The sequence below is a fragment of the Jaculus jaculus genome, chromosome X (assembly GCF_020740685.1).
Source record: "Jaculus jaculus isolate mJacJac1 chromosome X, mJacJac1.mat.Y.cur, whole genome shotgun sequence".
NCBI lineage: Eukaryota > Metazoa > Chordata > Mammalia > Rodentia > Dipodidae > Jaculus > Jaculus jaculus.
The window spans coordinates 98,680,892-98,705,237 of record NC_059125.1 but is presented as its reverse complement, the minus strand read 5'-3'; the positions used below and the strand labels follow the sequence as shown (position 1 = coordinate 98,705,237).

The following is a 24,346-nucleotide window of genomic DNA, read 5'->3' as shown; positions in this document are numbered from 1 at the left end:
AATACTGAGTAGTTGCAATAAAGAGTATTTGTCTCACAAGCCTAATATATTCACTATGTGTCATTTTACAAAAATAAATGAGCAACACTTGACCAAGAACAACCATTCTGTACTTTATTTGAACATCAGAATTATGTGGAATGTTTAAAAAAAAAAAAACTACCCACACCATGTTCCCATTACCTATCATTTATTTAGAATCCCTAGGGTAAGACCAAGGTTTATATACCCATCCTGGATTCCAGTGTGCAGGCCAAGGTTGAAAACCATTAGCCTTGAAGCAGGATGGCCCGTGAAATGATTAATATGGTGATTACAGTGACAGGTAACAAACAAGGGTAGTAGTAGAATTAAAGGAAAATGCAAACAGACATGAGACATTAACTGATTGGCTGGGGAGGGAAGTAAAAATAAATGACTCTAAAATGAGGTTGTAGTTTCAAGGGTAGTACACTTGTGAATTGATTGTTCCACTAAGAAAAATAAGGGTTCAAAAGGAAAAATCAAGTATAGTGTAGTGATGACAGTAACTTAATTTTATTCTATTTTGAATCATTTTAGACTTTCAAATAGACATTAATATACGTAACATCCATGAAACATTAACTTTTAGAAATATAACAACTATATATGTGTACCTTTATATACCTTTAATTCTAGCACTTAGAAAGCTGAGGTAGGAGTATTGCCATGAGTTTGAGGCCACACTGAGACTACAGAGTGAATTCCAGGTCAGCCTGGACTATAGTGAGACCCTACATCAAAAAAAAAAAAAAAAGATTTATAATATAGACTTTACTTTTTAAAATGTATAAACATGCAACTATACTGTACATTTTAGTGGGTACTTTGCTTTATTTGTTCATTACAATATTAATATTATAGTGCTACATTTAGTTTTAGTTCATTTTTTTACTACTTAGTATTTCCTTTTATGACTATGCTACAATTTATCTATCTATTCTCTTAACATTGAAAGATGTATTCTTTAAATAGTTTTCCTTAGAAAGCAAGATATTCCTCTACATATACTGCATATTCTTTATTTTTAAAAAAATATTTTACTTGCAAGGAGAGATAGAGGAGAGAGAAAGAAAGGGTGACAGAGAGATAGAGAGACAGACAGAAAGAGTTAATTTGTACATGGATGTGCAGGACCTCTTTCTCCAAACAAAGGACAGGTGCATTGATCACAAAAGCATCTGGCTTTTACATGGGTACTGGGGAATTAAACCCAGGCCAGCAGGCTTTAGAAGCAAACAACTTAACGGCTAAACAATCTCCCCAGCCAACCCTATATATTACAAATTCTTCATGTGAATTTGAAAGAGTTATTATATGCTTACAGGTGAAATTAGAAATTTGTAGGACATGCTAAGCCTCACTTTATTAGATATAAACACATTTCTTCTCTAGAACTGGCACCAATTGGAATTTATACCAATTTATGTCTATTCCCAGACACTTTTTCAAGTTAAATATAGTCAGACATTACATTTTCACTAATCTGGTAAGTAAATAAATTATATATCATCTTGGTTACAATTTTCATGTCACTAACTATAAGTCAAATTAAACTTCTGTTTCTGTCCATTGGCCATTCAGGTTTCCTCTTCATAAACTGCCTGCTCATACTCTCTGACGCATTTTTCCTTGCACTGTTTACTCTTCTTGTTAATTAGTAGCAATTATTTTTTTTATTTTATAATGAATATTATTAGCTTATTATATCCCTCTTATAGTCCTTATCTTTTTATTTGATGACATTTTATGACAATTTCAGTTATAATATAGCAAATGACTTACTTTTTCCTTTATATTTATTTTTGTGATCATTATGTTTTATATATGAAAATTTTAATAGAAAAACCTTTCTAACCTGAGCTCCTAACTCAGTTTATTTTATATTTTTATTTATTTTTATATTTATAATTTTTTAGACTTTTAAAATGTTTTCAATCTTAATTTGTGTATGATTTTAGGTCACTATACATTTTTATAAGTCCATGTAACCAAGTGAACAATCTCCATTTACTGAACCACTTACTCTTCAATGGCCATTCTATTCTATCAATTTTTCCTTTATAGTAAGGGCTTTTCCTGAGATCCTTATTTTATTGATTTCTACTTCCCAATTTCATATATAAAATCATAATACCAATTTTATAATAATTATCAAGCTTTATTAGCAAGTACTAATATCTGTTAAGCCATGTCCCTTCCCTGTCTCCCATGTTTACAAGCATTTGCTTAGCTATTCTTTTGTACTTGCATATTATGTTCAGTTAGTGTGTTTCTGTCCCCAAAGAAAGAAATGCCCTTGTGACTCTTATTGGAAGTATATTAAATATATACATCTTTAGAATAGTGCATTTCCCATATTATGCTTTATATCTGCATTGATTTAAGTTTCTCAATAAAATCTTATATTTTCTCCATTAAGGTCATAAACACCTTTCTTAGATTTATTTCTATATACCTCCACTTTTGGAAATTATAACTGGTTAAACTCCCTAAAATTTTTGAAATATTCATCACTTTTATATAATAATATACCTAATTCTACTGAACTATTATGAATCTAAGTTTACAGATTAACTCAGATTTTTAATCTAGACTTATAAAGTATATAAAGTATTAATGTAGTGATTTCTTGATGCCAATAACTAATAACTAATATTTTTCTTGTTTTCTGGCACTGAATAGGAAACATTTTTTTCCTGTTATGTATTTTCAAGAAGAATTTGCTTAATATTTCACCAGTGAATATGAGAATTATAGGAGAATATTTTACTGTTTGCATGAGAAATTTGTTTTATTCATCAAAATGTTGAGAATTAATGATTGGTGACTGCTCATCACTAAAGGCAGCATATACACCTTGGTTGGATGATTTCTTTTTGTTATTGTTGTTGTTGTTTATTTATTTGAGAATGACAGACAGAGAGAGAAAGAAGTAGAGAGAGAGAAGGAGGGAGAGAATGGGTATACCACGGCCTCCAGCCACAGAAAATTAACTCCAGATGCTTGTGCCCCCTTGTGCATCAGGCTAACGTGGGTCTTGGGGAATCAAGCCTCAAACCAGGGTCCTTAGGCTTCACAGGCAAACACTTAACTACTAAGCCATCTCTTCAGCCCTGGTTGGGTATTTCTACCAGAATCTGACTGCAGCAGTAAAATGGTACCGAGGAGTGTGATTGCTGCTAGACACCTATCTGTGTGTCTTTGACCTTTTGGAGCTGATTTTCAAGAGGAATATGGAAGGATTTGAAATCTTGGCCTAAGAGACACCTTGCAGTGGTGTAAGTATATCTTCATGGACTATTCTGGTCAGAGTTGAGAGGCCTGAATACAGTAAGAACTATAGACTTTAAGGTTTGGCTTACGGGAGTGAGAAAGAGCTTTGACTCGACTGGGCTAGCAGTTTGTGTGGGAAGCTTGTTGTTATGCCTAGGTTCTGAGAAGTTGTGCAGGGTCGTTTTGCATAGAAATGAACTGATGTGAGCAGAGGGATATGACACAGAAAAAAAAAGAAAGAAAGAAATCTTTGGGCCTAAACTGCTGCCTACTCACCTGCAAATTGTTTGAGAGATTACAACCATTGAGATTGGGCTAGCTGACCTCCACTGAGGCAACATGAAGAATGTAGACTCTTTTGAAGATGCCTGAGTGCTCAAGGAGTGTCCTGTTCATCAAAGTCTGATTTATTCCCCCCTGGATTAACAAATTGGCACCCTATCTGGTATTGTGAAGTATAAGAAATGCTGGAAAAAGGGTCATTGAGTTTGCAATACTGTCTTGTGTTTTGGAAATAGCCATGGGCAGTGTGGAGCAGGATTGCTGGATGCCTGCATGGAGACCCCATGGGGCCATGAGGATGAACTATGGATTGCAGTGGAGAACCAATGGAGATGGCAGGACCATTAGATGGCTACTAAGGAAAGCTGCTGGCCCTGATAAAGTTTTCCATGACTGTGAATACCATAGCTGGAGGGGCAGAATTGGAATTCCAGAGAATTATTGCTGGTTAGAGTTATCAGATTTGGAGAATTGTCCTGGCTAGAGTTGTTGGACTTGGAGCTACAGAGTTTTGTGACTGCCCTGTTTAAATCATGTATTGCTTGAATATTTCTTTGCTATGCCCAATGCCACCTTTTGCAGTGTGAATGTTTATTCTGTGCATTATGGGTTTTTTGAGGGTATTTTTTGGTATTATGGCTCAGTTAAAAGATCTTAGATGATGGGGATGTATGAAAAGCATTGGAATTGATAAAAGATATGGAGACTTTTAAAGTTGGACTGAGTACATTGTATTTTACATCATGGATGGATATCAGTTTAGGGGGCCAGGGATAGAATGAGGTAGTTTGATTCAGGTGTCCCTCATAAAGTGAGGTGTTCTGAATGCTAGGTTCCCAGCTAATGGAGATTTGGGAATCAATGCCTCCTGGAGGTAGTGTATTGTTAGGGGCGGGCTTATGGGTGTTATAGCCAGATTCTCCATGCCAGTGTTTGGCATACTCTGCTGTTGCAACTGTCCACCTTATGTTGGCCAGGGGGTTATATCCACCCTCTGCACATGCCATCCTTTTTCCTTGCCATCATGGAGCTTCTCCTCGAGCCTGTAAGCCAAAATACCAGCAATGGGAACCTGACTGCAACATGTATGATGGAAAAGAGTGAAAAACAAAACATCAAAATAGAAGGTCCAATTGGAATGTGTTTTATTAGAATGGGAATAGGGGAAGGAGACAAAAAAGGTAGTAGAAATAGGTTATTATCAAAATACATTACGGACATATATGAAATTTGTCAAAGCTAAGAAAGAGGTGAAGACAAGAAGAACATGAGTTCCAGGCCAACCTGAGCTATGTAGACAGATCCTCTATAGAAATGAAGAAAAGAAAGAAGGAAAGGCAGAAGAAACTTTTCAGCTTTATAAGATCCCATTTATTGAGTGACTGTCCATGAGAAAAACCTAGATGTCAGAATGTTTTCCTGATATATACAGGGCATGTTCAACATTCCTGAAGGAAACAATTTCTTATTATACAAATATTATTTCTGTGTGCAACACAATTGGATATGAATAATTAGATTTATAGTGATACATCTTGGTTGGAAGAACAAATATGCTAACTACTACCCAAAGAATATTAAGCAGTTCCATAATCAAAATAATGTTAAGTGATATATTTTCATAACTTTTCTAGAGTAAAACCCCTCATACATCTACTAAAATCTAGGGAACACTGTCATAGATCATTTACATCCACATCTCTTTTCTGAAATACCAGGGTAAAGATTAGCTAAGATCCTAGCAGATTTAGCAAATTATTTGGTATCAGGTAAGTAAGATACCCCCCCCCCAAGACCTATGGACATTTTGATTCTACCAGGTAGACATGTAATGAGAAGTGATTACTATCAGTACCTTTCAAGGATAAAGAAACCTAGCTAAATAAGGAGGACCATTAACAAAATAATGTCTAGCATTTGTATAAACTGTTAACCAGACACAGAAAATGAAATAACAGCAATCTACCAGCCTGATTAACTGCACAGTCGTATTGTTTAAATGGAGAAAATAGAATTCCAGCAAAGGCAAGTGAATCATTAAGCCAAGTCAGGAACTGTAGAGTCACCCTAGAATTGCAGACCAAAGTAATTTAAAAGACCACAACTAAAGACTATAAAACAGCACTTCAATGTAACTCAACTAGGATGTATTCTGCCTTATCTTTAAAAGAAAATTCCTACATAGTCTCACTCATCTGCAACACCTAACCAGAATCTGCCCAAGATGCCTTACATACCCAGCAAGCACCTCATGGACTAGACAATAAGATGGATGGGAGGGCGGGGAGGGAATCAAAGGGTGGAAAACAGTAATCCGGACACAAACGGTAATGGTACCATAAAATTCTACTTCCTAAAAGACAGACCAAATGGCTGAACCTTCACTAGACCCTTACAGGAAACACCTGAACTACAAGACACTGGAGAGGGTAGGATCAAAACTGACCTAAATCTTCTACATATTCCCTCCCTCCCTCTCCCCCTCTCCCCTCTATCTCAATCCTCTCTAACTCTTATATATTAGTTATCTTTTTCCTCAATTTCTTAGTGGACACTGACCTGTAACCCCCACTTCCAGCTTGGGCCTACCATCCACAATGAGCTTTTGATCAGAGAAACCTACAAGGTTTCCCAAAACAATGACAGACTTCTGTCAGAGTACTTGATGACCCACCAAAGGCCAGTGGTAAGACCCTATTGCTGAAGACTCCATACACAGCTGACGTGTAAAATGGAATGACATGGCCGGAAGCCAGGAGAGAGTCAGTCCCCAGTCAGCGTGTCTAGTGCCAGAAGGCGCTACATAGGCAACTGGGGGAAATGACCAAGATCTGTCCAAGCAACACATTGTTTAACCTAATTAGCAACAAATAACCGGATGTGATGCCCACACAAGTGCAATAGTGGTACACAGCCATGGTGAGGAATCAATTGCTCTTGACTTGGCTAACTGATCCACTCAGTGGTACTAGACCCATAGCTGGAGCTGGGAAACAAGTCAGAACCATACCCAAACACAAGCCCACTCTTCAATATCAAGCTACCATCAATCACAGGGTATAAGAGGGCCTAAATCTACCATACTGTCTATCAAAAAAGTAAGTGTTATCTCAATTTTCTGGGTGCTAACTTACTCTCTGTTGGAGAATCTGCTTCTCTTTTCCAGATAGATGCAGATCCTAAGAAGAGAGCTGCCCCAACATACCTCAAAAGGGGCCCAGCTGAAACTAAGGACAACTGGCGAAATAAGCAAGGGTGATGCTTTCCTGTGAACCGGATACCAGCACAAAGGGGAAGGAGATCAACGCAGAGAAAAATCAACTCCTACCAAAGCAGAGAGCCAGAGCCTCAGAGGCCCCCAACACCTCAGCAATGAAGGAGACCAAAAATGAACCCAACATGGCTCAGGGAAATCTTGCGGAAGAGGGGGCGGAAAGAATGTCAGAGTCACATGTTGGGTCATGATTTGCAGAGACATTTATCATACCAATAACTGGGGGCTAACTCCACAATGCACGACCCATTTTCATTAACAAGGAGGGTCTAATGGGAAGGGGTAGGTCACAGATGAGCCTAAATAATGTCCAAACTGCCTGTATTTACTGAAAAGAAAACCAATAAATTAAATTTAAAAAAAAAGAAAATTCCTAATGAAGTATAGTAAAAATGGAATTCTCTCAACTTAAACCTTAAAATGTTTTGTTTTCTTTTTTCTTTCCGTTCCCTTCTTTTTGTTTTTTATTAGTATTTGTAAGAATCTTAAAGCCCTCTAACTATCTATCTCTCTTTTTCCTTCCACTTCCTTCTTAGCTGTGACTGGACTAGGCGTGGGATTCCAGGACTACTTCCTGTTGTGGAACTGCAGGATACACACCTCTGGGCTGAGAAGAGTAATGCAATCTTCCTCTCTCCAGCCCCTACTTCACAGGATAGTTTTTCTGTTCTTCCTATAAAATCCTCTTTCTAGCCATTTCTCACTCCCCCTTTGATTTTCCTGTTCTATGATGGATGCACCCCACACTCTCCCTTCCCCTCACCATTCTCTTTCTTCTCTACTCTCACTCTCCTCTTTTCCTTCTCTTTCTCCCTTTATCTCTCCCCACCCACCCCCCGAGTTTCCAGTGAATATTTTTTTCTTTAAAGATTTCAATGTTTCTTTTTAAAGTAACTTAAAAACAATATCCAAATCATCCATGAATAGGTTTGCTTAACTTTACTATCTTAATAGGCTTTACCTATCATTGTACATGGTGGAATATTAGTTGTCAGCTTCCTAAGTATATTTACTTACCTTCAAAATCATTGGGCCCACAGTAGGAGGCAGACTTAATCATGCCATGCTTTTGCAACTTAATTGCCCAACATTAATTAAGAGGAAGGATGGTGATTACTTAAGTAAGTCAAAGTTAGCTCTTCAGCTCTGAGGAATACCTTTGAAATGTCTTGTCCCATGAAGGCCTGGAACAGTTCTTGATCTACTACTCCTATGAGGACCACAGCAAAAAGAACAAGCAAAACATAGACCCTTTGTCAGTATTTCTGTCAGTAATCTCTCTTGGAGGTCAACAGAATCACTTTCAAAACTGGGTAGTGTATGTAGTAAGCACATAATAGATGTTAAATTAGGACTTGCTGAACTTATTTATTCTTTCATATATGCATTTATGTTTATTTCACACCTACTGTTAACCAGATATATGCTTGAAGCTAAGGATAAACTGCTGATATAAGACAGGCAAGGTTATTCCTATACCCCAGCAGTAGGTCACATATAATAGACAACAAACAAGAAAACACACTAAGTACTCTCACTTAATCATATGGGATTGAGACTTCTTGGAGGGATGGAGAGGAGGAACTACTTATATAAATTGGTCAAGAAAGAATTCTCAGATTAGATGACAACTGAACTGAGACACAATGATCCTTGAATGATATTACCCTTGATACAAACAGTCAGGTCATACTATAGTGAAGCATCTAGAAATAGGCAATGGCTGACAGCAAAACATATGATTTCACAGAGTGGATGGAGATATGGGAACTAACAATTAATCCTGAAAATTCTGAAAGGCAAATCAGAATCTATGGACAAATAAGACATAAAAGAAAAAAAAAACACTCAAGGGTTTAAGATTCAAAAGGTTAAATTAAAAGTAAAAATGTGATCTGACTCCTAGGCAGTAATGTTTTTACCCTGGCTGTTTTACTGTGTCTTTTTACTAAACATACAGACCAGCATGTGGATACCCATTTTAAGTGGATATCCATGGTAATTGGGCCAGAGACCACCAGATTTCTCACCCAGACTACCCAGTTGTCAGGATATTTTATCAGCCTTTTATACCCTCCTCTCTATCGTCCAAAATTCATTTTCATTATCTTCTTTTAATGCAACATCCTTTCAAGTGATTTTTTTTCAAATACCAGCCAATGAAAATATGAAGTGATAATATTCTAATTTGTGTCTTCCTTATAAGCTGGAAAATATAGGCAGAGCAGCTCATCAAGAAAAAACAGTCATAAGTGTACCAGGTCCAGGAGTTGCAGTTGCTGAGCTTTCAGATTTCTTCTTTTTTTCTCCCTTTCTCCTGTGTGGTGTTGCTATGGGAATGCAAAACAAAGTGGCATTCATAGCTCCATTCCTTAAAATCGATGTAAATTCCAGGTATGAATATAGCAGTATATAGTCTGTAATTTTTTTTCTTAAAAAAATCTGTAATTAGGTACTTAGATGGAGAAGAAGGCAGATATAATGTAAAGAGGAAAAATGAAATTGGGGAGGGTGGGAATGATATTGGGGGGTATCCGAAGAATTATAAGAAGATGAGGTATTCACATTACAGCTTTGATTCTTATATTACAATTATCACTTAAATTTCCAAACTCATAAACAGTTATTTCCCCTCCTCCACTGCTCTCCTTTCTTACACACTTTTGGGTGCTGCATTTAAGAGATCCAGAAAATATAAGTATCTACAGCTATCCACAAAAGCTTGTAAAGGTATAATTTACTCAGAGGATTTGGGCATGCACTTTGTGTGTTCTGGCAATAACTAGTTGAACAATGCTAGGAAAATCAGGTAACCTCTCTATACCTGTTTCATCATTTTAAAACAAGAGTGATTATTTTTGATGATTGTTATCAACCACACTTCATTTACTTTGTTTTAACCTTCTTCTCCAATGGGTTACCCTGGCCTTGTATCTTAGAATGTATGCACAAAGCTATTTTGTATAAAACAGTGAATGACTACATTTCTCAGATAATATTTACATTCCTAACAAAGCAATCACAGTTTAAATGGTTACAATAACTTGGTGATCAGTTGATTATCATGTGGCACAGGGATTCTACATGGTAAATGTGATTTGGATGTGAAAAATGTGGTCCCCAGCTAATGGTGCTATTTGGGAGTGTTGTGGAGCCTTTGGGAGGTGGATCCATGCTGGACAAAATAGGACCCTGGGGGAGGTCGTTGAAATTTTATATCTGGGTTTTGCTTTCTGTTTATCCTCTCTTTGCTTCTTGACTGTGGATGCAATATGACTAGCTTGCCTTCAGCTACAACTGCCATGACTTCCCCATCAAGACAATGTAGAATTTATTCCCTCAAAACTGTAAGGCACATTAAATCCTCTCCTTCCTTAAGCTATTTCCCTGTCAAGTAGTTTAGACAGATTAACAAAAAAGTAACTAATTAATATAGCAAAACAAAGTAACTAATTAAATAAATAAAAAGCATGTTTCTGGGAGGACTTCCAGGTAAGAGTATGGATAAAAAGTTACCTCTGTACAATCTGGTTAAAGACAAGATTTGGGGGATGGAGAGATGGCTTAACTGCTAAAGTGTTTGCCCGTGAAGCCTAAGGACCCTGGTTTCATTCCCCAGTACCCACAAAATACAGATGCACAAGGTGACAAATAAATCTGAAGTTTGTTTGCAGTGGCTAGAAGCCCTGATATGTCCATTCTCATTCTCTCTCTCTCTCCTCATTTTTATGTATCCTATGGAAGCTATATGGCTAAAAATCTTAAAGCAATAGCAAGGAAAGGAAATTTAACATATAGGAAAAATTAATGCAATATAAAGTACCTAGCTTAAGAACTTTAATAATTCCAAAGACAGAATTGAAATAGAGAATTCTTCAAGGGAATAGTGGGACATGAGGTGATCATGATAGATAGGTTTGAAATAGGAGAGGAAAAAATGGTAGGTTTCTTGGTCAAGGAGAGTGATACAAGCAAATGACAGGTGAATTATTGTCTTTCACAAAACTTTAGTAAGCCACCATGAATGAAATCTCAAGTACCCACTTATGCAGAAATTCATGACTGCACCTATATATAAAGCCAGCTGTGTTCATGGTAACTGAACTCTGGCTGGTATTCTCAAATGCAATAGAAAACATCAACGGTTAGGCTAGGCACTAAGTGCACAGAATCCACATAATTTTGGCAAAGGAGCCAGTCTTTGTGGCAGCCCTTTAAAAAAGTCTTATTCCAAAAAAAAAGCAACACATCTTTCCTGTCTTTTATTTTTCATCTGATGGTCTATATTTTATTTTAATTCATTTATGACACTTTTATACATGTATATATTTTCATCCCTTCTCTATTTTACTCCCCTCCTGCTAAAACCATTCTTCCATTAGATTCCCATCCCACTTTTATACTTTGTTTGTTTTTTGACCCATTGTCTGAGATTGCAGTCACTTGCATAATCATGGGGGGGTGACTATTTACTGGAGAAGGGTTAGTCATCCAGTAGTTATACCATTAAAGGACATTACTCCCCATTTCCCATCAATCATCAGTTTCCACTATTTATCCAGGGAGATGTGGGGGTCTCATTGACCTCCCTTCATCTATGATGAAATGCTGACAGGCTCAATCATGAGCATGACACCACATCTGTTGAGAATTCATGTACGTAACATATTTTTCATATCTAGAATGCAACATTCCAGTATCATATCCTATCCCCCTGCTCTTACATTCATTTTACTCCTTCCCAGGGGTTGCCTGTCAGATGTCCTGTTTGGTGGAGTACAAACTAGTTGCTTATTCTTGATACCTTTGCCATCAATGAATCTCTATATTCACCTATACCTTTTTGAAAAAGAAACTTTTGTGTTTGAGGATCTCAGTAATGTGACAACAATCACAGATATTTGGAAAGCAGTTTGGCAATGTTGTATGATAAACATAACCACAGTATCAGGTCCCTCATTCATAACTAAGGACTTAGCCACAGGTTTTGGTCTTAATTTACAGTACCACAAATACTTTCCCTCCAGTGGACTCAAAACCAGTTGGACAGCAATTGGTTACTCCTACAAATCTCCTGCCACTGCTGACCAGTGAACCCATCAGGTTGGATATAAAATACAGAGGGCTCAAAGCTGGGTTGGATTATTGGATAATTCTTTCCCTATCCCCACTAGCAGCTTCATAGCAACTCAAAGCACAAAGAAAGCTATCCAGTAGGAAGAAAGCTTCCAGCTCTGCCCCAGCTTGGTTTCTTTACATTCTACAACCAAAGCATGTGGTGCCTTCAGCTAGAGATTTACCATCTAGTTTTGATGGTTAACCAAGAGCAAAGGAAATAGTCAATATTGTTTTAGGGGGCCTTGGAACCTCCCTTATCAACAATTATTGGGAGGGATCTCATCTTTAGTACTGGGATTTTTTCATTAATACTGTATGGCTTCTGGAAACAGCTTTATCCACTCATGTAGGGGAATCATCATTTAAACCTTTTATATTTTAAGTTAGCTCTTGTTTAACCAGAATGTAAAGAAACCAAGCTGGGGCAGACTTTGTAATCTATTGTTCTTATTAATTTAGTGCTTACCTCAAGATTGCTAAACATGATATAGATTTCTTCCCTCCAATGCCCACAGTCCTGAGATGGTAACCATCACATTAGGCCTCACCCTGAGGGCTTAATGACAATGTTATAAGGAACAAGAATAAACAATCTCAATAATGCTTTGACATTTCTTCTAAGGGGGAGACCAAGACAAATGCCAGCATTCACTTATCAACCTGTACTGTATGTAGCATTCCAGAAAGGTAGAAAGCTATAAGAAGAATCCTCTTCTTAACTTGTGGCATCAATAAATCTTGTGTGTGTGTGTGTGTGTGTGTGTGTGTGTGTGTGTGTGTACATGCATCTGGTAACCAGGGGTGTTGATCCTCAGGAACAGTCTTCTTTGTTTTCTTTCTTTGAGATAGGGTCTGCTACTGGCCTGGAGCTTACCAATTAGGCTAAACTGGACAGCCAGTGAGCCCCAGGAATCCAACATTTACAGTCTTCCCAAAAGTGGGATTATAAGTATGTGTTACCACATCCAACTTCATTTTAAATGTTTTTGAGGACTGAAGTTAGGTTCTCATTCTTGACTTGGAACTGAGCTATCTGCCTTACCCAATAAATCTTTCTAATGAAATACTCTATGTTGCTATTCTTCAGTAATCAAGTTTACAAAAGGGCTCACATGAGGCAACTTAAAAACAACTCACATATGACAGACATGAATTACCTAAGCAGCAATCCAGAAATCACTACACCCAGGACTCAGAGAATAAGACACTCCATCTCTAATGCCAAGTACCGAGGCCATCTCAATTTCTAGCAAGTTGTGGTTGTTCACACTTGTACCTCAGGCACTGGAAAACTTAAACAGAAGTATTTCTATGAGTTTAAGGCTAGCCTGGACTACATAGTGAGTTTCAGGACAGACTGGACTACAGTATAATACCCTGTCTTAAAATCAAAATGTAAAAAAAAAATTCAAGACAGTAAAAAGCAGTTAATGATACAATTTCAAAGTCACATGTGTTCTGTCAATGATGTTTTATTACTGTTTTTTCTTTTCAATTTTTTTTTTATTAAGAACTCCCATGATTGTAAACAATATCCCATGGTAATGCCCTCCTTCCCCCCATTTTCTCCTTTGAAATTCCATTCTCCATCATATCCCCTCCCCCTCTCAATCAGTCTCTCTTTTATTTTGATGTCATGATCTTTTCCTCCTATTATGGAAAATGGTCTAGTGTAGGTAGTGTCAGGCACTGTGAGGTCATGGATATCCATGTCATTTTGTGTCTGGGAGGAGCACGTTGTAAGGAGTCCTACCCTTCCTTTGGCTCCTACATTCTTTTTTAAGATTTATTTTTATTTTTATTTATTTGAGTCAGAGAGAAAAGGAGAGAGAGAGAGCGAAAGAGAAAGCACACACAAGAGTGAGAATTGGTGCACCAGGGCTTCTAGCCACTGCAAACGAACTCTTGACGCATGTGCCCCCTTGTGCATCTGGCTAACATGGGTCCTGGGAAATTGAACTTGTCTCCTCTGGCTTTGCAAGCAAGCCACTATCCACTAAGCCATCCCTCCAGCCCTGACCATGATGTTTGTAAAGAAATATGTATTCTTTGGAACATATGACTTTTCAGATAAAACTTTAGAACAATGAAGGAGAATGTAAATGATATAATTTCAATAATACAAAATAGCATAAGGTCAAGATCTCAATTCTAAATTTCTATTTGGTGAAAAATCAAAAATATGTGGTATGTCACCATGGGTCTTGAAACACCTTAACATCTCTTAAAACGGTATCTTTATCATTATGTGGGACCAGTTCTTAGAAATAAACAGAATTATATTCCTTCCCCACACCTCCAAGCTCATTATGTACTTACCTATTCATCTCATACTATGCTGCCTTGACATTTCTTCAAAATGGCTCTCCCTGCCCACATAGAATATATAGCTAAAGAACAATTTCCTGCCAACTTAAAGCTTTCTCAAGTTCACTCCTCCTTAAATCCTAGGCAATTCGCATTTAAACTCTTGGTCCAAGGCTTTTCTTGTTTCAAAATAAAATTGCCAAGCATCATTGACTGACATCCTGAAAGCCTCTACTAATTAATACACTTTTCTAGGCTTACGTTGTTGGGTCCAACCACTTCATTCAAAGAAAATATTTCTTAGCTGCATAAGACTTTTATAGATTGGGATATTTGCAGCAAGCCAAAGAATCGTACTTCTTAAAAATCACCTAGTGGGGCTGGAGAGATGGCTTAGCAGTTAAGGGCTTGCCTGTGAAGCCTAAGGACCCCGGTTCGAGGATCGATTCTCCAGGACCCACGTTAGCCAGATGCACAAGGGGGCGCACGCATCTGGAATTCGTTTGCAGTGGCTGGAAGCCCTGGCACGCCCATTCTCTCTCTCTCTCAATTTCTTTCTCTGCCTCTTTCTCTCTCTGTCACTCTCAAATAAATAAATAAATAAAAATGAACAAAAAAATTTTAAATCACCTAGTGACTCACAGCTTTTCTTTTTTTTTTTTTTTGTTTGTTTGTTTTTTGAGGTATGGTCTCACTCTAGCCCAGGATGACCTGGAATTCACTATGTAATACTCTCAGAGTGGCCTCGAACTCACAGTGATCCTCCTACCTCTGCCTCCTAAGTGCTGGGATTAAAGGTGTATGCCACAATGCCCAGTTGACTCACAGCTTTTAAACACATGAACCTCTTTGGTCAAATGAAGTCTATGTGAAAATTTAGAAAAAGAAAAACATTGCAAAACCAGAACTGATGAAGTTGAAAAGAATGTGTGGGCAAATGGCCAACTGATGGGCACTAGAATTCTTTCTAATATCACTTCCATAAATTATCTAAAGTAGTGAAGAAAATAACATAATTCTTCTTTTTATGGATAAAAATGGTCTAGAGAAAAAAAATCTGAATTGTCCAGTGTCAGAATTAGTAGTGCTATACTGTTGGGACCATGAGATTCCATATTTCCCTCCCTCAATGATCATTTTCCAGATCACTTTCTACCTATCAAGTCAGCCAGAATCAAAAGAAAGATGCTCTTCAAATTTGTAATGGTGTTACATCTCAAAAAACCCATTGTGAACTTACCACATTTAGTGTACAGAATATCGTAGATTAGCAGCATAGCACATTGTAAGGTATGAGGTATTTTCTGTAGTGATTACAGGGCTAATTTGGACCTGATACTTGCTTCTACAACACAGCATTGCAAAGGAGGATAGTACCAACACATATGCCTGCAAAGGGTAAGGATAGACATGGAAAATACAAAGTATTCTTTCTCCCAAATGCATATTCCTTTTACACAGTTCAGAAACAGAAACATTGAGATTTAAACTATGGTAAGTGGGTAGCTGTCTTGTCCTCTCTTCTCTATGTCCTCTATTGGGATAACAATAGAGCAGGCCTACTGGCTCCATTGAAATATATTCTAAGGTGTTTTACTATACATTCTGTAGAATATGTGTAGCAACACGTGTGTGTGTGTGTGTGTGTGTGTGTGTGTGTGTGTGTGTGTGTGTGTGTATACACATGTGTGCCCCATGACACATGTGTGGAGGTCAGAGAACAACTTTTGGGTTTGTGTTTACCTGTCCTCCTCATCTGAGGTAGGGTTTCTACTCTAGATTCTCATTCTGGTGTTCACTGTTGGGAAGCCTCAAGCCTCTGGGAAATTATTGTATCTCTGCCTCCCATCTAGCTCTAAGTGTCAGCATGCTGAGATTACAGAAGGCTGCCAATGTGTCCAACATTTTTATATGGGGTTTGGTGATTGAACTCAGACACTCCAGCTTGAGTTTCAAGTATTTTAAACAGTGAACCACCTCTCAAGACCATGTTTTTATTTTGTAGTTTTTTTTTTTGTTGTTGTTGTTGTTGAGACAGGTTCTCACTTTGTAGCTCAAATTAATCTAAAAATCACTATGTATGCCAGAGCAGCTTCAAATTTATACCAGGGGCTGGAGAGATGGCTTAGTGGTTAAGCGCTTGCCTGTGAAGCCTAAGGAACCCGGTTCGAGGCTCAGTTCCCCAGGACCCACGTTAGCCAGATGCACAAGGGGGCGCAAGCATCTGGAGTTCGTCTGCAGTGGCTGGAAGCCCTGGAGCGTCCATTCTGTCTTTCTCTCTGCCTGTTTCTCTCTCTGTCTGTTGCTCTCAAATAAATAAGAATAAACAAAAAAAAAATTAAAAAAAAAATTTATACCAGTCCTCCTGCCTCAACCTAGCAAGAACTTGGATTATAGCTATGAGCCACAATGCCCAGCTACATTATTTACAATATCCTTGCTTTCACCCCAGAAAGAAAGTTTGAACCATTATGAGTATATTTCAAGAAATATATTGGTAGATTTCAGAGCTCCTTCACATTTACAAATTGCTGTCATGCTTTATATTTTCTTATCTTTTTTTTTACATTAAAAGGAAAAACTAGCTCCTACTGTTAATGCACTGTTTGGTACAGAGGTCTCTCAATGAATGCACTATAGATGTAGGTCAAATGAAATTTAACTCTATGTTTCCTTCTGGGAGGGAAGTTTCTGAAACTAAATACAAGATGGGTAGAGATATTGTATTGGGTGTGAGAATACCATAGATTTATTGGAGAAATACCTAAAAGCATTCTCAACTGATGGATAATAGATAACCTTCTAGAAATCTACAGGAATAGAGGAAATGGGGAATTTGGTACTTAATCTAAAATGACTTTCCATTATCTTGGGCTTAGCAAACACCCTAGCTTAGCAATAAGATACTTGTATGCAAAGTGAAGTGCAAATCAGCTAGAGACTTCTGTATGTCCATATCACCTGAATAAAGTATTCCTGTAAAATTGATGCACATATTATAAAACATAGGAGCTGGCTATTCTCTCCTCTATCCCTCCTTTCTCTAAGCCACAGAATAGTTGAGATTCTGACCACATCTGTTTAAAGGCAGTATTAAAAGCTCTCTCTTAAGCTCCCATAATATTGTATTTTTTTTTTAGAGTGACACAGGGGGACCTACTTCTTCCTGGGGCACTGTGCAAGTGTTAAGCACAGTTAAAGCACTACTGAAATATGTGAGGACTGTGCTGTGAGTTTGGCAGCACATATACTAAAATTGAAACGATACAGAGAAGATTAGCATGGCCACTGTGCAAGGATGACATACAAATTCATGAAGCATTCCATATTTTTTTTAAAGCTCCACACCTCAGTTCAGAGAGATTTGTTCAAACATCTTTATAGGTGCTCAATTCATAATAGCTAAGAGCTGGAATCAACCCAGATGTCCACCATTAGACGAATGGATAACTAAGATGTGGTATATCTACATGATGGAATTCTACACAGCAGTAAGGAAAAACAACACAATGAAATTTGAAGAAAAATGGTCGAACCTGGAACAGATCATTCTCAGTGAACTCCCCAACACAAAAAGATAATTGTTGCATAGTCTCATTCATCTACGGATACTAACCTGAATCTACCCAAGTTGCCAACATACACAGTGAGCATCTCGAGGACCAGACAATAGGGGGGGTGGGGAGTGAGGAGGGTAAGAGAGGGGGTGGAAACTCAAAACTGGACCCAAATGGCAAGGGTACCATAAAACTCTACATCCTAAATGTCAGACCAAATGGTTGAACCTTCACCAGGCCCTTAGAGGGAACATCTGATTCACAAGGCCCTGAAGAGGGTACAATGAAAACTTACCTTTATCTCCTCCTGTTTCCCTTTCTTTCTTTCTTTCTTTCTTTCTTTCTTTCTTTCTTTCTTTCTTTCTTCCTTCCTTCCTTCCTTCCTTCCTTCCTTCCTTCCTTCCTTCCTTTCTTTCTCCCTCTCTCTCTCTCTCTCCCTCTCTCTCTCTCTCTCTCTCTCTCTCTCTCTCTCTCCTCTCTCATCTATCTCTTTTATATCACTTATCTTTTTCTTCTGTCCCTTCTTGGTCACTGATGTGTAGCTCCTGGTACCAGCAGGTGGATATCATCCAAAATAAGCTTTTGATCAGAAAGACATACAAGGTTTCCCAAAAGAATACAGATTTCTGTCACAGCACTTGATGACCCACCATAGGTTAGTGGTAAGACACTACTGCAGAAGACTCCATATGCTGTTGGCATGTAGCATGGAGTGACATGGCTGGAAGCTGGAAGAGAGTCATTCCCCAGACAGTTAGCATGTCTAGTATTGGAAGGGGCTACATGAGTGACTAGGGGAAAATGACCAATATCCATCCAAGCAACACATGTTCTAACTACTTAGCAACAACCAACCTGATGTGATGCTCACACAAGTGCAATAGTTGTGCACAGCCATGGTAGGAAACCAACTGCTCTTGATTTGGCTAACTGATTTGCTTGGTGGAACGGAATCCATAGCTGTAACTGAGAAACAAGTCAAAACCATATCCAAAAATGAGCCCACTCTCTATTATCAAGCCCCCACCAATCGTGGGCTACAAGTGGGCCTACACCTATTAAACTCTCTCTAAAAAATAATGGTTATGACAGTTATCTGGTGCTAACTTTATTCTCCATTGCAGAATCTGCTTCTAGTTTTCAGATAGACACAGATCTTAAGGAGAGAACCACCCCATCATACCTCAAAAGGGCCCCAGCTGAAACTAAGAATAATTGGGGAAACATGCAAGAATGCTGTTTTCTTTAGCAAACCTGGAACCAGCACAATGGTGAAGGAGATAGACACAGAAAACAATAAACTCCTACCAAACCAGATATCCAGAGACATAGAAGCTCCCATGGTCTCAACCCTGAAATAGATATAAAATGAACCCAACATGGCTCAGGGAAATTTGTGGAAGAGGGGGTGGAAAGAATGTCAAAGCCACACGTTGGGTCATGATACACAGAGAAATTTCCTCATATCCAAAACTGATGGCTAACCCCACAATACATGACTCACATACCCCAATGAGGAGGGTCTCTCTGGAGGGGGGAGGAGGCTAACAATGGTACCAACATGACTGCACTCTCTGAATCCAAAAATTTTTTTAAAAGAAGCAAAAAAAGAAATACGTGAAGATCATTATTGAGGTTAATGATATGCTTTTAATTTTCTTTGTTTTTTCTATGTAGGATCTCATTCTAGCCCAGGCTGACTTGACTCTCACTCTGTAGTCCAAGGGTGGCTTTGAACTCACAGCAATACCCCTACCTCTGTCTCCTGAGTGCTAGGACTCAATGTGTGTGCTGTCACACATGGCTTGCTTGTAAATTATTATAAGCACTCCTTCTGTTGTCCATTTTCTTATGTATAAGCAAAGATGGTGATAGGACAGTTAGATTTCTTAAGTAGCAGCCATTAGACTATCCATTGTTGTCCTGGCCATCTTGATAAAATGACTGCCCATCAAATAGCCATCCATACCATCCTTATGTGATCACCAGTTATTTGGGACACTCCACTGATGCTTTGAGAAAACAACATAAAGATTATAGCTAATTTCCTTGGCTCCTTGAAAGCACAGCCTAAGGAAAAACTGTTTAAAAGTGTTTGAACCAGGAATATGATAACCCTTGCAAATATTTTCACATAGGCTAAAAAGGGGGATGTTTTCCCTGGTGACATAGCAAAAGTATAGTTGTGATTAGTGCTAAAAGTTATGTCATGATTCACCCAAACACAAACTTCCATGGCTGTGATTAGTACTAAAGATAGAAGAATGTGATTGGTCCAAATCAAAAGACTAGGGCTCAAAACACTAAAGTGCTTGTGATTGGTCCAAAGGCTTTTTGATGGACTATATAAGCTGGCTACTCAGGTTCCCTTGATGATCCAAATGGCAGACAGTCTCCTATGCTTTCTACCCTGGTATTATATCATCGGGCCCAACAAAACTGTTCTTTTCTTGGTAACTTTTAATAGCATGGACTGACTGCAATGCTTATATAAAGAAGTAGCAGAGGCAACAGCAAAATGAGCTGAGTGAAAGTGGCAGCAACAGCTAAAGAGTATGCCAGCTGAGCTGTAAAAGTGGCAAGGCAGCCGTTGCTTGACAACTGAGTTGTCAAGCCGTTGCTTGACAACTATTAAATACTTTTAAAGTGACCAGGGCAAGAGGAAGAGCAGCACAGTAGAGATGTGGGAAGAGAAGGCAGAGAGCTTATGCTAAAGGAGGATAAAAACTTATAAGGAGTCAAAGAAGAAAAACTGTAGGCCTAATCATTGGAAGAGTCCTGGAAAGCCATTATGTCTTAAAAGCTAAAGATCTCAGAGACCTCAGGGCAAGAGCTGTAACACTGGCTGCTTTCTAGGACTGAGGAATGCTGATATCTAGGCTAAGCCCACCTAGAAACTCCAACTTTAGCTTGAGACAAGGGCTGAAGAATGCTGGCTTTCTAGGCTGACATAAGTAATATGACACCTGAATGGCTACATGTTCCACAACAAAGGCTTGCATGAATATTAGAGCATTATAGTGTGTTACACATCACTGCATTCACCTACCTACTGCCACCTTTTCTGCCAAACACCAAGGGAAACTAAAACTTACAAAATGGCTGGAGAGAAAGTTTAATGGTTAAGGTGCTTGCCTGTAAAGCCTAAGGACCCAAGTTTGATTTCCCAGTACCCACTTAAGCCAGATGTGCATGGTGATGCATGCATCTGGAGTTCATTTGCAATGGCTAGAGGCTTTGGGGCACCCATTCTTCCCTCTCTCTTTGAAATAAATAAATATAAAAATTTAAAAGTTAAAAAGACAGAGCTTCTCCTAGACTATTCACTATTTCTTCCTGGGTAGAGCAAATCAACTCTATTTCACTGAAGGGTAACAATAGCAATCATCAACCTAATAGCTACTTGTACAATACGTCTTGCCTGTCAGACTGGAGGTCCACAAGAACAGAAGCTGTGTCTATCTTGAGTATCACTATAGTTTTAAATAGGTACATATCATCTAATATATATTTAAGAAACATGAATTCAAATGTTTTCTTTCTATACCGTTAAAATGTGTATGATTTTAAGTACAATGATGGAAAGAAGATAAAAAATACTTCCCCATGTTGTGTATTCATGATTTGTTGACTTATTAAAATCAACAATTAATGTTCAGGAAGTGGTTTTGTGGGTAAAGTGCTTACTGAGCACATAAGAGGTCTTGTGTTCAAATCTCTAGCACCCATGTAAAATGCTAAGCATGATAGCAAGCACATAAATTCTCAGTGCCAAAGAAATGGAGAAGGATGGATATTTATGGCTTACTGAGTATCCAGATTAGCTGAATTAATTAGTGATCTTGTGGTTTAGTGAAATATGCTACCCTTAAAAGTAAGCTGGGCATAGTGGTACACGCCTTTACTCCTGGCACTTAGGAGTCAGAAATAAGAGGATTGCTGTGAGTTTGAGTCTAGCCTGAGGAGACTGTATGCAGTCAGCCTGGGATATAACGAGACCCCCCTACATTAAAAAACAAAAACAAACAAACAAAAAAAAGCATGGATGGCAGAAAGTGACCACAGCAGACATCTAACATCAACCCCTCTGTAGTTTCTTCTATCAACACATTTATCTCATCATATATATAAACATGTGCTCAACTTGTTAATGTCCTCAAATAAATTATAGCATTCTCCAAGAAATTTCTAAGACCTAATCATCTCTATAATTGCTCAGGTATGCAAGAATAAATAATAAGTGACTCTTCAGTGAAGTATTAATGCAAGATAAGTACCTATTGATATAATGTTGAACAGTTTTTAAATATTTTAAAACCAGTTTTTCTTTAGCAATTGCATTAAGAACCACTTTATAAGTTTTCCAAGAGAGCCAAATATATTACTTATAAGCATACTTAATATGCTATCCAGGATTTACAATTTACTAAAGAATAGGTCAAAATGCAGTTCACACTTAAATATTACACTAGATATTAATGACTCATCTTCTGATTCAGAATAATACTCTGACTTCCAAAGGGTCACTCTGTTCAGGATTTGGCAAGCATCTATTTCTAGTTGGCATAAAGCTCTTCCAGAATAAAATACTAATTTAAGTGGAGAATTCAATGAATTTGAATTGAATTAAGCATGAGAAGGACTTGGCATTCTTATAAAGGTACCAATGTTGTTCTGTCAATTGATGAATGAAAGACTGGGATAGATGATGTGGAAGCACCTATCTTTTGTTCATCCACCATGCAATATTCTATTTAAGTAATATCCTTTAACATATTGGGGCCTGTTGTCCATTTCCCAAATCATTTGCTTCTAAGAATTATATTCCATAACTGAATGATTAACAATAAACTTTTTGTGTTGATATTTCTTTTGTTAAAATTTCCCTTCACATAAAAGTAACAAAAATTGAGTGATTTTTTTAAATGATTTCCTACATATTGAAAACATCCTGAAATTTTTTTCTGAAGTATAAAGAAATATGTAGGGAGTGACCAATAACCTGTAGCTGCTTCAGCCATGTTCCTTTGGTTTTATATGTTTTTCATGTAGTATTTCTGAGTCACAAAACACATACCTGTTTTTCCAATTAATAGTTTTATTTTAATGAGAGTAACTTTTAAATAAAGTACATATTGCTTTATAAAGTTTAGAACTTACTCTAAAATATTGATGGTGTAATGGATTTACTAAAACATATTTTGTACATGAGATATTTTGTGCTGCAAAACTATATCCAACTTATGCCCCAACAGGACAAAAACTCAGATGTTGTTTAACATTTACACATACAGAGTTCATTTAGTATCTCCTGTGTAGTATTTATTTTCTATAATATGTGAAATACAGATAACTTAGTATTGTGGCTGATAGGAATCCTGTAGCTAGTAAGTAAGCTATATGACAGACATTTCTTAGTTTGTACTCTTCTTACAGTTTATTTAAAGCTTAATATATGAGATAATGTCTTTTAGCTATATAAATGGCACATAGAAGTATCTTGCCCATAGTTTGTATTATCAGTTATACTTATTGAGAGATTATATAACCAAACACATATACAAACACTCCTATTGAAGTCTCACTATATTTTGCAAAGCTGACTCTGAATGTCCATAAGTACAATTGAAGCAAAGAAGGAAGTTAGTAGTTTAGTAAGTCCCTCAAATTCAGACAGCTAAGTGTGGTATATGAAACCAAACCCAAGATACTTGATTGCAAAGCACATGCCTTTAAATAGCATGGTAGACTACTCAAAATAAATGTTTATAGAACTGAACTGTTCAACTTAATATTGAAAAAAATAAAAAGACACTTTTGTAAAATGGGTTTTAAGTACAATTTTCCAAGAGAAGCAAAATACTTGGTTCTAATATTTGTTTTCAGTAACTTAATTCAGAAGGTTGAGTATCAATGTCTACATTCACTTGAACTCAATAAATAAAAGAAACAAAGACATAATCTCAAAATTTTAGGTCTTACATTCCCTTACTATTAAGTTTAGCTATTTTTTATCTATTTCCCTACATAAATGGATACATACTTTATATCATTTTATTTTCACACATAGGTATCTCTGGACCCCTAATATCTGAAGTTGCATGAAATGTGCTGTAATTATATATTGCAGTTTCTAATTTTGTTAAGAAATATTAAATCTGCATATACCTTACTATGAACTAAGTAAGACTTTTATGAAATTAAGGTATAAAATGAAAATGTATGTACCCATGTGATTTCAAAAGAAAGTGAAAAAGTGAGAAAGCAGTTTATTTGAAGAGCTTTTAAAGCATATATGTAGTTTGTAGCACATTACTGCTCAACTATAACTGGCTCTGAATAAATCTAAGACAAGGTGTGTTAAAAGCACATACTTATCATAATAAGACCATAATCACTGTATTTGGTAATTGTTCCGCCTATTAACAAATATCAATATTTTGCATACATATATAAAATTGTTTCACTTTGGAGGCATTTAAAATAAGACAAACAATAACTAATAGCTATT

The 24,346-nt window shown here is 37.3% G+C and overlaps 1 protein-coding gene and 1 non-coding gene across 2 annotated transcripts in view; one reads left to right on the top strand and one right to left on the bottom strand.

The window, feature by feature from the left end:
* Il1rapl2 (interleukin 1 receptor accessory protein like 2) overlaps positions 1-24,346 on the bottom strand; it is a 1,146,491-nt gene that overhangs the window by 745,907 nt on the left and 376,238 nt on the right. The gene's annotated exons all lie outside the window — the stretch shown is intronic.
* LOC123456811 lies at positions 17,503-17,611 on the top strand. Its single transcript, XR_006634689.1, has one exon. It is a non-coding gene; the product is annotated as a U6 spliceosomal RNA (small nuclear RNA).